This window comes from Zalophus californianus, chromosome 3 (assembly GCF_009762305.2).
Source record: "Zalophus californianus isolate mZalCal1 chromosome 3, mZalCal1.pri.v2, whole genome shotgun sequence".
NCBI lineage: Eukaryota > Metazoa > Chordata > Mammalia > Carnivora > Otariidae > Zalophus > Zalophus californianus.
The window spans coordinates 36,955,686-36,971,086 of record NC_045597.1 but is presented as its reverse complement, the minus strand read 5'-3'; the positions used below and the strand labels follow the sequence as shown (position 1 = coordinate 36,971,086).

Genomic DNA, 15,401 nt, shown 5'->3' with positions numbered 1-15,401 from the left:
CTGTAGGGACAAATTCTCTGTATGGTAGCCCTAAGTGAAGCATATTGGGGCTTATGAACATCTCCCAACAACACTACTGGGGTTTTAGACTAGCAGAATTTTCATTTGAGGGGCATTTACTACCTTGTTATTGGACATTATTAACTGAAGCTACCTCCATGAAGCAGACATAAAGTGATCTTAAAATCAGAAGTAGCTATAATGTCTAGGATGATGTCCTAGAGAAACACTTTAATGGGGTTGTCAGTACCCTAAAAGTTCCACAATAAAATTTAAATGGTTTGTACAGGATCATGCTGACTGGGCAATTCAAGGAAGAGATACTTACAAGTAGGGAGCCTCTTTTCCCCTTTAAGACTGACTCTGGAAGTGCATGAGGGGCTGTTGGATTCTATTAACATTGACAGTGCCCTATAAACAACTCTCAACTGACTGACAAAGAAGTGGCAGTTCCAAGGTGAATGGACAACGTCCTATATGGAGGGTTACCACTCTGAGGGAAGAAGGTAAAAACAAATCAGCTTGGTGGTCTGAATTGCATGCTGCTTTCCTAGCAGTGATGGAAGAATTAACAGTTGTAAAATCTCCTAGGTATGGGTTTTTACTGACTCCCAGGCAGTGCTCAATGACCTAGTCATACGGTTAGGCAGGAGGGCAATGGAAACCTGGCCTATAAAAGATGCCCTTATGGGGCATACACAGCCCTATGAAGATCACTGGGAATTTGACATTTGGCATTAAAGTAGGACATGGCGATGCCCTCAGAAGAATCTTCTTTCCGGTTCAGAAGGTGTTTGGAATTAACAAGCCCATATCCCCATGTGCTCACTTAAGGTGGCCACCGGGATCCATGAAATGAGTGAACCTGGGGGTAGGGCGGCAACGCAGAGATGGGCTGAGTCTAAACATAGCCCTTTTGCACCCTCTGAGACAAAAAAATCAATAAAAACTGTCCTATCTCCCAAGAGGCAGAGACTGCAGATGGCTATGTGGTAGATCCCCTGGCGGAAAAAGGCCTTGATCATAGCTGGCAAGTGAGACTGATGCTGGTAGCACTGTGAGCTACAGATGGGTCCTGATAGGAATAGACACTGACTGTGCATTGGGCTACACCTACTCAGTGTAGATGCAAATGCTGAGTGTTTTGAAAGAACCAGAACAGGAGATATTGCACCAATTTGGACGGCGGACCATAATTTCTGCAGACCAGGGAATGCATTTTATAACCCATAATGGCCAACAATGGACAGAGAGATAGCCTCCTCACAGTAAGAGTCCTAACAGGGAATTGCAATGGGCCATTAAAGGATGGTTGGCTAAATCAGGGAGATAAAAGCATGAAGGGCTGTCTTACATGCCTTCACGAGTGTATGCTCACTTTCAACGTGAACATGAGTGGGGCCAAAGGAATGTCCCCACTGGATAGATTTCCCTGGTTTTCTGGTCGATCTGAGGAAGAGAGGGTAAGCAAGGAAGCTGGTGTTCTTTCTTTCCCATATCACTGCAGCTTTTTTCCCCCCTCCCTACTTGGTGCAGTGGAGAAGAGCTGGATGACTCCAGTTTTCACCCTTCTTTTCAGTTTTTCACTGTGTATGCTCCGTGACTGCTTTCCTCTTCATTAGCTTGTTGGGCAATAAAGCTAGTTCAGTAGTTTAGGGGAAGAATATGGATCACAGAGGTAATATTCTTTTCTCTAAATTTAGTATAGCATTTAGGTAACTACCTTCTGAGCTGGAAGGGGGGAATAAGAATTAATAATTGTTGTCTACCGCTACACGTCCTCTGGAATCTGTATCACATAAAAGCCAGAGCCAGCACATTTAAAATAAGAGAGGGAGATACTATGGGTGTTTTTGCTACTCTAATTTAGTTTCTAAACCAAAAGCAAATAACACTTTTTTAGGACATCTAAGCATTAGTGTACAGTGAAAGTATCATTATGGGAACAGACAAACAAAAAAATTGTATAAAGAATATAAAATAAACCAACTCAATTAGGTTTCAGAACGGCTTTTAAACTCTATAACAAGCATAGATCAGACCCATAAAGAGTGGGGAACATATAAATAAAAATGCATACACAAAATAGGAAGACTTGAGTTCTAAGCAACTTAACCAATATATTTTGCTCCAAATGGACTGCTGCTTTGTGCACAGTAGGCAAAGGATCTCTTTAAAATATTATGGAGGTATTTTACTTTTTTAAGAAATTACATGAATGTTGACCTAAGGATTTTTATTCTGGTTTCCCAGATGAATAGCTTCTGAACTCTTCTGAACTCTTGTGCCATATAACTATAAAATCATGGTCTTCAGTGTTCTATAAAGCTAGTTTCAGATTTATATTGATATTCCATATATTAATTGAAACCTCATCATTACTAGGTATAATTTTAGCTATTTAAAAAAATATTTACCAAAAAACATCTAAATACTAGAAAATTAAAATATGGGACCAAGGGTATGATGACTATTCATGATAAAAATTTCTGAAGAAAGTATGATCAATTCCTACTTGTATGAAAAGAGATAATAAATTTATACATCCAAAACCAGGGTTTTTTTTTAATTAAAAGATTGGAGAATTCTGAGAATCTTCTCAGAGAATACAAGTCCCAAAGGCAAAGGCCAGAAAGACTTTTTGAAGATAAATCTCCAGCTGAGAAATCTAAACATTGGTTAATTATTTGTAGACAGAGAAGAAGGAAATGCATACCTGATCATTGAAATAGTCCATTCAGATTCCTGACTTTCCATAGCTTCATATCCATTTCAAAAAGAGGAACTAGCCTAAAAGCAGTGTATTAATTGTGACATCACACGTAAATTTGAACACATTAGCACATACACAAACACATATATACATACACACATAGATATAACCACATCTATCCAGCTCTTTCAGGCTTTATATTTTCTGCTTGATGGTTTTTCAGCTGATCTCTCCTGCATGATTTCTACATGCCATATGTTGAATTGTGTCTCCCCAAAAGGTGTGTGGAAGTCCTCATCCCTGATACCTGTACATGTGTGACTTTACTTGGAGATATGATTTTTGCAGATGTAATTAAGATGCAAATTACGATGAGGTCATATTGGAGTAGGGTGAGCCTTTAATCCAATATGACCAATATCCTCTTAAGAGAGAAGAAGAGACACCCAGGGGGAGTGCCATGTGGAGATTGAAGCAGGTATTACAGTGATGTTTCTATAAGCCAAAGAATGACAAAGGTTCCCAGCTGTCCCCAGAAGCTAGAAAAAAGGCAGTGAACAGATTCTCCATCAGAGCCCTCAGAAAGAACCAACCCTGCTGATCTCTTGATTTCAGACTTAGGTCTTCTAGAACTGTGAGACAATACATATCTGTTGTTTTAAACCACCAATTTTGTGGTACTTGTTACAGCAGCCCTAGAAACAGTGTGTGGCCCGGGACATATGAAAATTCCATAGAACTCCATGGCTATTGCTGTTAATTCTAATATAATTTAAAGGATAAGGTTTATTATATTATTTGATTCAAAATCTGGTTATTACATTTTTAACATAATATCAAAATGATTAAGGATTTTTCCTTTTTACCTAATGGGAGGGATATATTTAAAACTATTTTTTTCCTCATGATGAGAACATGAAGTAAATGATCCTAATAACTTTTAGAACCAGTAGGAGCTGTAATGCGTAAATAATTGACCAGAGATTCTTGAGGTCAGTAAAGTATTTGAGTCTGACTCCCATGCTTGGCTTTTCCTTAGCTCTGCTCATTTAGGCAAACTTTTATGAGTTTTCAGTCCCTCATCTGACTCCTTATATTTTTGACGAGATCAGTTATATCAGGTTAATAAGATTCCTATGAAAGTATCACAGTATCATGATTTTTCTCCCCATTCTTTTTCAGTAAAGAAAGTTAGGGAAGTAAACACCTTTATTCTTAAGGTGGTGGGAAAAAAATACTGCTTTAACATTTTGACTCATCACAATTTATGTTAACTGATTGGTATAATTCACTCAGGGAAGAAATGATTCTCCTTGCTCAGCAAGATATTGTCCAACAACATAGATTCTTGCTTCCACTGGTGATAGCACTTAAATATTAGTGACCTCCCTGGTGCTTATAGCTAATGTTTCGTAAACCTGTGCCCTTCTAAAGGTATGCCAGTATACTGGAAATCACATTTTGTGCTGTTACTGCTTTACCTCACCTCACAGCTTTTACAGGGACACTAAGGTGGAAAGAGATCACTAAAACTCAATTTCCCTGTCTTTGTAACAATATTTCTAACCTTTGTCACAGAAATGATTTGATTTTTTTAATGCTCGTGTCCACAATGTTAAAACGGTTGAAAGTTTCCAGAACCATAAGTCTAAGCAACCCTTCTTCACATCCTCCATAGCAAATCATATTACTTTAGGGTATCAAGGAACCACAATGGGGAAAAAAAAAGAACAAAGATTGTTTTTGCTTTTATAGCCTTTGCTTTCACAATTCAATGGTAAATCAACAGTGAGCATTTGGTTTGCCCGAGGCAAACATGAAATCAGCTTGTCTGTTTAGAGCTTATATTGTCTTTTGTTCTTATCTGATAACGCTTCAAAATAAACTCTCCCTTCTTGAAGACCTTTAGCATCGGTGGTAGTCCCCACTGAATTTACTCATTTCATCAAAATGATATGAAATTCAGCTGTCCAATTTTGTATTCGTGAGGAATATTGGTAATATAGTTCAAAATAAAGCCGCAGAGAAGAATTCATTTCAACATAGAAATAATTTCCCCTATAGTTAATTCTTTTTATTCAGACACAGAGACTTGCCTCCACGAGGCCATTTCTTTCCCTATGAAGAAGAAAAGTTTGGGGAAAAAAACCATCTGACTCAACAGATATATTTAAGCACACAAGCGAGAAAACTCTTTTTTAGGGTGATTTTCTTGCCAACAAACTCTGAGTGTCCTCCTGGTCATACCTATGTTCAATGCCAGATTTGAGCCTTACCAGTGACAAAGGAAACTGTCAAGAAGGTGGAAGGCATCAGTAGTGATTTGAAAACACAATAAGACAGGGGAAGCAAGGGAAAAAGAACAGGGCATGGAGAAATTCAAATTGATAGGCCTGATTTAGCAGATAGCTGCATCATGAAGCACTACTTTGATTTGATTTGTTAAAGAGATGTGTGACTTAGCCTAAAGCTATTTCCTTTTCTGCTTCTTTCATTTTTCATATACATAAGAGATTTCTGAAGATTATTCATTTCTTAAGACAATGAATCTAATGTGGGCAAGAAAGGATTTGTAAGGGATAAAAACATACACATGAAATTCAGAGTATTCTCAAAACAGTTAATGAAGTGGCTGTGTTACCTTTAAATTAGGGCAAATAAATTTAAATGGTTGAAAAACAAAATATTGTTTTGAGGACTAAAGGGAGTTAGGGTCCCACCCTCCATTTTAAAGAGAGCATGCATAACTGGTCATTTACCTCAAGGCTTGTTTCAGTACCAAGGGTCTCTCTCACTCCTTCCGTAAAAAGGTGATTCAATGCCCCTTCTTCCTGAATATCCCAGAGCTGTGTCACTATTTTGACCAACAATATGAATCATGCTGTGAGGAGCCCAAGCAGCTCCACGGAAAGGCTCTTGTGCCACAAAACTGTTATCAGGGCTCTAGATGAGTGTCCAGCTAGTCACCAGCACCAACCTTTTAACCATATTTACTGAGCCATCTTTGGAAGTGGGTCTTCCAGCCCCAGTCCAGACATTCTAGCTGATGCCATATAGAACAGAGACAAAATTCCTCATAAATCTCTGATCAAATTGCAGATATGTGAGCAAAAGGAATGGTTCTTCTCATGACAAACCAATAATTTGGGGGGTAGGTTGTTACACAACAATAAAAAAAAAAACAGCCAGCTTGTTAGGAGGTAGGCTAACTGGCTCTACTACTTCTATGCTAACTCCAGCACCTCTCTTACCTGTATTAAAAAAAAAAAAGACTAGGGAAAATGTAAAATAGAGAGAGCTCTCAGAGTTGTAAATAACTGACCCTAATTCTCTGGATGTCAAGTAAAGGTGGGGGAAAAGGTAGGAGAATAGACTTCCTTCCCTTTTCTGTTTTACTTCTTAACTCCTCTCCAGGTATTTACTGGGATTAGCTCTTAAATATATTACTTGCATGTAAATTAATTGTCGTGAGAGAACCCTAACAAAGGCAGCCTCAGCCAGTGATGCAGGTCACACTGGTTGCATAGATATGTCTTAGTTATCAGTCTTTTGCTTGTAAAATAATGGATGTAGTGTCTTCTGTGATCTGATGTTCCACTCTTTGGTGTCATCATATGTAACTAGTTTATTAAACAACGCAAATTCACTGGATGAGTAAGTTTGGACTTGTTTCCTTTTTTATTTCTTCCTTTAAAAAATATATATTCCCAACTGAATAATATAGAATCTCTAGTCTCTAATGATTAGTGAAGTCCTTAGTGTTAAGATTATATGACTCCTTCTGTACACTTTCTGTTATCGATTTCCTTATAGTCTTGTATTTAAACTTCCAATTAAAATTCAATTCAAGTCTTATATCTTTCCTAAATGGTTGTTTCAGTCCCAGGAATTTGGAGTGGATCGGAGGCAGGATTTATTCTTTCATTCTTTTCTTTTCTCTACAATGGAGATGAGTACGTTGGAGCTATGTGTTTTCTGATATTCTGTTCTCTTCCCTTCTGGGTCTGCCTCCTCTGATGTTGTGGGGTAGGAAGGAAAAAAAAAAGCCATGACAAGAATCTTCTTAAAAACTAAGCACATATCAGTGGGAGAACAACCCAGATAGAGGTCTTGTTTTGTATTTTATCTCTGAAATGGTATTCTGAAGAGATAGGGATCAATGGAAAGAAACCTCCTTTTCCACTTATATTCTTAGAAAACTTCTTTTTTTGTTTGTTTTTTTCTGAAGACTCCGAAAGCTGTGGGAATTTGGGTGAGCATTTTTCTCATTCTTCTTTTCCTGGAAACACCATTCTACGAGTCCTTATTCATTGTGTGTTTGCAAACTTCTCTAGTAAGCCTTCTGCTTTCAGAAATATTCAAAGATGTGGGCACAAATTTCTATATCTACATATACTGCCAAACTCTAGTAAATAATGGCAAAATTATAGTGAGTTTTTCCTCCTCACATCCTATTTACAATATTGTAAGACCATAATTTCATATCTTAGAAAATGCACAAATAAAAAATGAGAAATGTACTGCTTGTATGCTAAGTCAATTTTACTCTGTCCTTTCACAGTTCTTCAAAATTTTGGCAGGTCTACTTTCTTGAAACAAAACAAAACAAAATAATAAGAGTGTTATTGAGATACCCCTAACATCTACTGCTTCATTGGTCCAATGGCAGCAATATCTATCACGCCATTCCTAGATTTCCCCTTATCTGCTTCCACAACCAGCAGTTTTGTTGTTCTCAGTTACTTGCATGGTGGGATTTGAGCCCCCAAATGACCCTTTCCATGTCAGACCATAACTGGTATAAATGCTCATTTACTTTTGTCACTAGGCATGGAAACACCAATCCCATGAGTTTCAGACATTGTTTTCTCTTTTTTATATAGTAGAATGATCAGTTTCTCCTGCTGGTGTAGTGACTTTTGCCATTTGGTCTTCTGGGATAAGGATTTCAAAGTGACTAGGCAGTAGCCACAGTTTTAGCTTACTGTGTCCCCTGGGAGAAAAGTGCCTTTAGGGATTAGGGCATTTAGTCAAGCAGAATCTGTGTTTATGGGGAGAAGGAAGCAGAAATTCCACATGTGACTCACTGATAATGATGGTAAAATATTCCTTCTACTTCCAATCCTTAGATCTCAAACCCATATATTCCACCTAATAGGATAAATCAGCATTTCCTGGCTATTGGACCCTTGTATATTTTTCATCTTGAAGAATACTACTGCGACTATAAGGATGTCATAGTCAGGGCATTAGCTATGTCTTTAAGAGTACACTCCAATATTCTATCAGGGTAGCTCTTTTCCTGATGATATAGGATATGATACTAAGACCCACTTTCTACACCGTGAGATGGATTTAGAGCAGTACTTCACTTAACATCTAGAATTTGAAATTCCCACTCCAACTAAGGGTCCATAGTATCAATGACAGCTGAAAGTATATTCAACAATCCTTGAAATATTCGAGTATTTCCTCTTTCTTCACTATACAGTTACTCTGGTGAATGACCATAGGTCTCTTTGAGATGTATAGAAATACTCACAAGTATGTATACATGTTGTAGCATTAAATACTTATTTCTCAAAGAGCCTTGGCCTCCCCTTCAGTCAACGGAGCTTCTGTTTGAGAAATGTTGCAGGTTTGGAAATTAGATTCAGGATTATAAATTGCATTATAACAGTTGCCGTCAACCTTCTGGTCCCCTACTCTTTTTTTTTTCTGTTGTTTTATTTATTTAAGTAATCTCTACACCCCACATAGGGCTCGAACTCAAAACCCCCCAAGATCAAGAGTCACATGCTCTTCTGCCTGAGCCAGCCAGGCACCCTCTATAAATTTATAAATAAATTTTTTTCATTACAAAAGTTAAGAAATCACTGGCTGCTCTTGGACCTTTACCTTAAGAACACCATAGTCTGGTAGTCATCCACAGATTCCTGGAAGTCACAAATGTCATTTCAGACTTTCTACCATTACCACAATTATGGTTCTTTGTCTCTGATGTTTAAGTGCTAAAACTTGACCTTTGTTCTTTTGGAATTCTGTCCTTCACATGTTATCCAGTTGAATAGCAGCCTTCCTACCATTAATCCCTAGCGTGCAAAGAATAGCCACCACTGGCTTCCCAACAATACTGGTGCCTCCTCATTGCTTTAGGGACATGATTATCCTTAGAGATAATCCTTGGAAATCAGAGGCAGCTGCTGGGTTCTCTAATTTTATATAATCGATTTACTCTAGTTTGCTATGCTCTCAGCCTTTTGACCACTAGGCAGTTCTACCTCATTACCACTAATTACCTAGATTTGTATTTTTTTTTTATTCTTAAAGAACTCATCCCATCAACATATTAAGGCTAGCTCCAGGTATCCTTGACAGATATATCTGTCAATTATGAAATCATAGGAGCCCAATTATTAGTAAACTTGACTTTATTTAGCCTTATGTTCAGCCTTCATTGATCTAGCATCATCCCAATCATGATCTCTGGGTTCTGGTTGGTTTCTAATAGCTGGGTTCTCCTACTCTTTTGATGAATAATCTTTTACCTCTTACAGTAAAAACTGTAGCAAGTAGAATCCATAGCAAGACTTGGTCAAATGTATTACTCTAGAAGCAATGAGATAAAGTGAAGGAAGGTATTATCTTGACAGACATCTACTTCGTGTGAGACCTTTGCATGGTTGTTAGGCAAGGTGTGAGAGCTCCCCCAAAAGTTATCCTTGAAACAAAGATTTAAGGGCAAGTTGTTTCCTTGAGAGGTGATCTTAAGAAACACTGTTTGTGGGAAAAACAAATGAGAAAGTTTACCTGTTGACCAGTGTTCTTCCAAAGTTCGTGTCCACCTGAAATATGACCTTTGGAAATGGGGCTTTGCATATGTAATTAAATGAGGTAATACTAGGTTACGGCAGACCCCAAATACAATAACGTGTCTTGTAAGGGAAAGGAAAGGGTGATGTGGATACAGAGACACAGAGAGGAGACAAGGAAGAAGGTTAGGTGATGATGGAAGCAAAGAGTCAAGTGATAGAACTGTAAGACAAAGGAACACCAGGGATTTTTGGCAACCATCAAGAATGAGAAAGAAGCAAAGAAAAATTCTTCCTTACAGCCTTCAGAGAAAGCATGATCCTGCTTAGGCATTTGTTTTGGTTTTCTAGCCTCCAAAACTATAAGAAAATAAATTTCTGTTGTTTTAAGTCACTTAGTTTGTTGTTTTTGTTGTTGTTGTTGTTGTTGTTTGGGTTTTTTGTTTTGTTATACAAGCCTTAGGAAACAATACAGGCAGAGAAAGGAAGGAAGTCAAGAGAGGGTTATGTTATCAAGCTCAGAGCCACTGTAATTTATTCCCACTTGGGAATTCTGAGCATTCATATAGAATACATTCCTCAGTTGTTCGTTTTGAAAATGCAGGAATTGGGGTAATTCTCTACCAATTCCCATTGGTTGAGCTATTTTCCAGGGAGTTCTTCTATTTCCCAACACTTCTGATGCATTAAGCACTCGAGCAGAACAGGCTCTGGTGGTCAGTCCTCAGTCAAGAGGACACAAAGACAGGCAGTTGGAACTAGAGCTTCTGTGCTCGTAAATGATAGTAAGGATCTATGGGAAGTAGATGGAGCACTGACAATGTCGGCTAGAGATAGTCAATTAAGTCCATGTTGTTCATTCACATTCAAATTATATGGACCAGTGTTCGCTTGGGCAGCACATATACTAAAATTGGAATGATACAGAGAAGATTATCATGGCCCCTACACAAGGAGGACACACAAATTCGTGAAGTGTTCCATATATAAAAAAAAAAAAAAAAAAAATGTGGACCGTCCTCCTGGAGATCTATCTCCAAACTTCCTAGAACTCCTGGGCTCGGTTGGTCTGCACTGAGTAATCCGCTAGTAGGCCAGCCTTTCGGCTGCATTTGCTCTTGTTATGATTCCTGTGGAAAACTAGTGCTCCACAATTCAGAAGAGCCTTACTCACTACTGTGCTGATTTTCTTACAGGCCTCAGTGGCCTTTCAATAAAACAGAATCCTGGACTTCCTGGATTACTACCAGACAGTCTTCTCCAAACAGATGGTGGCTGTTTACTTTACACTTCCATGAATTACCATATTGCTAAAGTGTTTCCTCTATGCCAGGGTGATTGTCTCAGTGACGTGTTCCAGAGCAGCCACATGTTGTACCAGAGCCACCCCTTTCTAATTTCCCTTTGGCCCTGGTACTAAACCAGATTACCTGCCCAGACTTCCTGTTTCCTCATGTTCATTTCCATTATGGAGTCCCAATATCTCTCAGTTGGAATAAACTTTTTTCATCCTGCCTAATAACATTAAAAAGAGGAAGGATGTCTATTCCTTTACTCTTAGGCGATCCCTTGGCTTTGCACAAATTTGTCTATCCCTCCATAGTGACCTTCTACAGTTTCTTACCATGGGGCTATTGGGAGGAATTATATTAATGACATAAATTTGGTTCTTATATAAACTTGAAATGTACTCATGATTCTTAAAAGCCAACTTGCTAATGAATGCTATTAGTCACAAGAGGAATAAGAAACCATGAGGATATGAGTAAATTGCTTTCTTATTCAACAAAGCTATTAGCAAAACAGAGTGACTTTTTTTCTATCAATAAAATATCAATTTTACATTAAGTGGAATATTTAAAAAATAAATACTTGTCCTGATGTTTGGTATAAATGATTTATTTGCTAAAATATTTACTGTTCACCTACTTTGTACCATCATTGTGCTGAGTGCTGGGTGGCTAAAGACAAACAGATACAGCTCCTGTCCTTAAAGAGCTTATAGTATGGAAGGGAAGAGAAAAATACAATTAAACAGCCAAATAATTAAACAATAAAAGGTATAGCAAGTGCCATTAAGAAAGGAAGAAATTGCAATGATTTAGACTAAAGAGTTACAATGAGAAGCAAACCGAGGGTTCTAGAGGGGAGGGGGGCGTGGGGATAGGTTAGGCTGGTGATGGGTCTTAAGGAGGGCACGGATTGAATGGAGCATTGGGTGTTATACGCAAACAATGAATCATGGAACACTACATCAAAAACTAATGATGTAATGTATGGTGATTAACATAACAATACAAATTTTAAAAAAACAAATGATGTAATGTATGGTGATTAACATAATATAATAAAATTAAATTTAAAAAAAAGACTAAAGAGTTACAGAAGCCAAACATTTCTGGAGAAAGAGTTCAGGAAAGACCTTTCAGAAGTTATATTTCAGAGCCCTAATGGAATCAAGAGATGAAAGAGCAGGAAGGAGAGAGTTCCAGGCAGAAGGAAAATGCTGTACAAAGATTCTTGTGTTGGGAGGAGCTTGGAATAATATGGACTCTGAAAGCAGCCCATGTGTCTCAAGCATTGTACTAGAGATCAGGGTAGAGTGCTGTGCAGGGTCCAGAAAATGCAGGGCCTTACAGGTAATGATGAGAAATGTCAGTCTTTTCCCAAGTATATTAAGTTTTAAGCAAGTGGATAACATCACATCCATCATTTATGGAGGATTTAGGATTTATTCAGGAAAAACTGTCTGCTTTGTGCATGATCCACTGAAGAAAGTATATGAGAAAGCAGAGGGCAGAATTTGGAGCCTATGACAGTTGTCTAAGTGAGAGGCCAAATTTTTTAAATTAGGAAGTCTCATTGTGACTAGGTCTCTTTGAAGTTCAACTTGATTTTTGCCTCAGTATATACAACTTGATGCATTATGGCTGTGCAAGGCCAATGCAGTGATAGCAAGCCACGTGTTCTCACTGATTAAGAGAGATGAATAATTTTCTTCACTTCTGAATTCCATACTGGAAGTTTGCTCCAACATTGTGGGAAATGTGATTCAATGATTATTACAACTGCAATTAGAACCACTGGATTGGTGCTAAATGAATACATACTTCGATTCTTAATCTAAAACCTTGGCTTAAATTTGTTTATAAGATACAAGCAATGTATAGAGTACATGGCGATTTCTTTTTACCTAGGGCTCAGATTGATGTGAATAAATATAAATTAAATGTTAAAAGCTGTCATCATAAGGGAAATTTTCCATTAAAACAAATACATCAAAGAACAAGAAAGTACTTAAATTTCTTGGCTCATATTTTTTGTTTAGCCATGACTGACTGTAATTTTGTTTTCAATGGTAACTTTAAAATTTTTATTTTCAGAGTTATAAATTCATTTGATGAATAACTGTGATGACTTCATTTTGACTTCATGGTGAACACTTCAATATACAATGAATTTCTTAGCTATTGATATGCAAGTTTTGCCACTGGAAATATTCATTCAAAGGGAAATTAGCATAAGGGTTTGGAATTTTCACTTAATGAATCACATATTGATTTAACAAAGCTCTTTAGCAACAACTGCCTTTTCCTCTTTCAAAGCTGCACAACACAATAGTTATTAATAACTTCAATACCACATCATCTTGATCATAATATAGTAATACAATACTTAAAGCTTTATTGGCTATACATAGACATTATTTAAAGTATATATCAATGTATATAATTTGAATTATATACATAGATATAATTTGAATATGTAGTAGATAAAATTTGAAGCTTTGTTTGGCTGTAAACACCTAACAATATACTTTCCTAGAATTCTCATCTTATATTCTCTCTTCTTTTTTGTTAAAGATATGGAAGAATTTATTGTTTTATAAAGGACCCCTATTAGGCTTTATTCCCAGGGAAGAGAACTCAAAGATTTGAAAGTATTAAAGCATGTATCCAAGACATTTGCATATGGGAGGTGAGAGAAAGTTGTGGGGGACATATATGTTCTTAAATAGTATACACAAAGTTGTTTGTAAAACTGAAGGGTTAGAAAGAAGAGCAGTGAATTACTGGGAAGTGTTGGATCCAATAATAGTGAGATGCAGATAAATCAGTCTGTCAGTTCTGAAACTATTTTTGGAAACATTAAAGGCTCCGTGAGTCTTACTTTTCTGGACAGGCTGATGCACAATGTAGACACTTAAGCTCAGTCAAATAACCCTGACCTAAATGTGGAAGCATTTTCTTAGGCTTCCTCTGTGGAATGTGCCTCTTCCCTTATGAAAACTACCATTGAAGCAGAATTTAATAGTACCTAGAATCTAAGGCAACCTATAGCAAATCTTCAGGACCTCTTCTCTGTTTATTGGGTTAGATTATTGGAAAGCATGATATAAAATAATGACTTTCCATTCTAAAAATAGTCTAGATATCGCTAAAATCATTATTTTCCAGGTTGAGAGAAAGATGCCTGAAATGAGTGTAGCTATCCATTTTAGATGACACCTAACATCTGGTCTTTCACCTATTACTGGACTGGAACCTGTATGTATGGGGAGAGAAAAGGGTAATCCTTGGTGAACCTGAACCATAGACCCTGGCTTTAGGTGTTTGCACATATTTGCTATCAGTTTATCTGTATCCCTTCATTATAGAATTTGAGTTAACCAATATAGAACCCATGTGGGTAAATAGGAATGAAAAAGCTGCTAGAGATTCTCCTTATGCTGGGCTGAAGGGCAGCCTTGTGTCAAAGAAAAAATTCTTTAATAAGACAATAACATGGTCAGTCTTTTAAAAAATCTATAATGAGCTGTATATTCTGCCTCAATGGAGACAATGAAGAATATATTCCCCAAAATAAGGAATGAGAAAGGGGCCATCTCTGAAACTTCTACAGAGAGTAAAAGACTAATAAGAAAATGTTATAAACAGGGGTGCCTGGGTGGCTCTGTCATTAAGTGTCTGCCTTCGGCTCAGGTCATGATCCCAGGACCCCGCATCGGGCTCCCTGCTCAGCAGGAAGCCTGATTCTCCCTCTCTCACTGTCCCTGCTTGTGTGCCCTCTTGCTATGTCTCTCTCTGTCAAATAAATAAATAAAATCTGTAAAAAAAGAAAGAAAATGTTATAAACAACTTAATGAAAATACATTTGACAACATAGATGAAATGGATACATTTCTTGAAGACAAGAAATGAGCTACCAAAGCTCATTCAAAAAGAGAATATCTCTATGGTCATTAAACGAATTGAATGTGAACTTAAATATATTCTATCAAAAAATTTTAGACCTAGATGGCTTCACTTGTGGGTTCTGCCTGACATTTGAGAAAGAAATTATATCAATTTTACATAAACAGTTCCAGATAATTGAATATAAAGGCATATTTCTGAACACATTTTGTGAGTCAAGCAATGTCCTGGCAGAAAACCAGAAGAAAAAGGAAGCCAGGAAAATAATTTTATGAGCACTGATGCAAAAATTCTCAACACAATTTTGGTAAAATAAATCCAAAAATTTATCATCACTAAATGGGGTTTATCTTAGAGATGAAAGGGGTTTACAATTTAAAAATTAAGCAATGTAATTCAGCATATTAACGAGACTAAAAAAGAAAAATGATATGATTATCTCAACAGATGCAGAAAAGGAATTTTACAAAATCCAACCTTCATTGATTACAGAGCTTTCAACAAACTAGGAACAGAAAGGAACATAAACTGATAAAGAGCACGTAGGACAAACCTACGGTTACCATCATACTTCGTGGTGAAATGTTGAATAACTTTCCCCTAAGGTTTTTTTTTTTTTTAAGGTTTTATTTAATTATTTGAGACAATAAGAGAGAGAATGAGTAGGGGGGAGACTTGAGG

At 37.1% G+C, this 15,401-nt stretch overlaps 1 non-coding gene across 1 annotated transcript; it reads left to right on the top strand.

The window, feature by feature from the left end:
- The first annotated feature begins 10,408 nt into the window (after positions 1-10,408).
- LOC113921101 lies at positions 10,409-10,515 on the top strand. The gene has a single exon (XR_003519509.1). It is a non-coding gene; the product is annotated as a U6 spliceosomal RNA (small nuclear RNA).
- The last annotated feature ends 4,886 nt before the right edge of the window (positions 10,516-15,401 follow it).